Below are 2,046 nucleotides of genomic sequence, written 5' to 3'. Positions count from 1 at the left end.
AAATTCAAAGTTTGTCCCCCAAATAACCAAAAACTACCAAGTATCATAAAAATCTAATAACTTTTTAAAATACATGTCGGCCATATTGAATTTCAGAATTTAATGTCAGATTCAAAATTAGCTGCTCAAATAATTCATAAATATCAAGTTTCACGAATATCTAGTATCTCTTAAATATACATGTCGGCCATATTGAATTTCAGAATTTAATGTCAGATTCGAAGTTTGCTGCACAAATAACTCATAAATGCCAAATTTCATGAAAATCTAGAATCGTATAAATATAAATGTCGGCCATATTGAATTTTGCAATTCTGTTGTCAGATTCAAAATTTGCTGCTCAAATAACTAAAAACTACCAAGTATCACGAAAATCTAATAACTTCTTAAACACACACGTCGGCCATCTTGAATTTTGCAATTCTGCTACCATATTTCTAACCCGCGTCCCGAATAACTGAAAACCACCAACGTTCAAGATTCGAGAACTCCATCCAATATCCACCAAATTCTTGGCCATCCAGTGTTGCGCCGCGAGTCAAAGGGATAATCCGTGGTGCTGGTCGTGAACGCCTTTGCCGAACGTCACGAGATAAACTTCTGTTTGCGGACAGCGCGCAGCTCGGCTGCGCGACGCGTCGCGTCGCCAAGAACGACTGTTTTCATGGTTCCGCGATCACGCGGTCAGCAAGTCAAACGGATCATCTTCGGCCGGAGCGTCTCGAGAAACGAAAGCGTCGAAAAACCATGGAAATCCGTGGATCCGTGATCCTTAAGCCAGCCGCAGCGGCGCGAGACTTGTCCGGAGAATAAAAGACGGAAATAAGATAAACCAGCTAATCTTCCAGCGAGAGGACGGGACTTCGGACACGGAGATGATCCTCCGGACGGGTCGGGAGAACGGGTTGGAGAGACCTCGAAAAAAGCCACCGATAGACGGCCGAAATTTCTGAAAAAAGTCAAGCGGACTCAAACGCTTAAGCGACGTCGATCCTATGTACTCGGATAATCCGGCGCGCAGTCAGAGCGCTTTATAAAAATAATACTCCGGAGGTGTGGTATAGGAGAGGTCTGTTGTCTGGTTGCTTCGAGTTGTCATCTATACACGAGCTTTTGCGACCTTTTGTAAGAATTACCGAGAATTACAGAGAATTACCGAGCTTTTATTCGCTTTCCTATCGAACGCAAGTCAAGGAATGGCCGGATGATCGGATCTCCGGAAGAAATCCACAACCCTTTCGCTCTAAGCTGGTTACGCGTTAAAGTCAAGCGTTTACTACGCCGCTGCTTCTTGGTAAAAATAACAGAACCGTCGCGACTGCTCGTTTCTCTCGAGTTTGGTCTGTGGGCCACACTAGACGCTTAGCCTTGATGAACTCTATTGACGGACAAAGCACTTAAAACGAGTCTCGTTGAGGCTATAAAACGATTGATTCTAATGTAGCCAACCGGCTTGACGAAAGAAAGCCGATATTTGCACGCACAAAAGATGGATCATGGAATGTCGTCCGACTAAGTGATTCAATTCGCTCAACGTCCGGCAACACATCGTATTCCGTCGCGTCTCTATCGTTTCAACGTACGAAACACTGTTCGAGAAACTCATCGATGATTTTCTGTCGCGAGAATCCATCGTTTGCGCGTTTCGAGCGCTACGCAACCGAATTAGGGCCGGTACCTTCGCGGTTACGACGCGAACACGATTCCGGATCGCGGTAAGGTCTCGCGTTTCTCTTCTCAGAGGGTATCGATAATTGGCGTTCGGTTACGTCGATAAAAATATACCGTGGCACCGTTTCCCGCGATTTATGTCTATGTACATCCGCGCATCTCTAACTGGTGTCAATATTTATAGCGTGCCATTAATTCCGAAACGGAATCGGCTTCGCCTCGATACCGGACACTTTTTCCGTTGATCGATGCATCCACGGGAGCAACACCTACGTACGGAAGAGAGAGACAGTAGCAAGACAGAGCGAGAGAAGGATAGTGAGCACTGTTTTAAGAATGAAAGAAGGTGAGAATAACTATAAACGGTTCGAGGCG

This window comes from Hylaeus anthracinus, unplaced genomic scaffold (genome assembly GCF_026225885.1).
Source record: "Hylaeus anthracinus isolate JK02 unplaced genomic scaffold, UHH_iyHylAnth1.0_haploid 11978, whole genome shotgun sequence".
Taxonomy (NCBI): Eukaryota; Metazoa; Arthropoda; class Insecta; order Hymenoptera; family Colletidae; genus Hylaeus; species Hylaeus anthracinus.
This window is presented reverse-complemented; position numbering follows the sequence as displayed.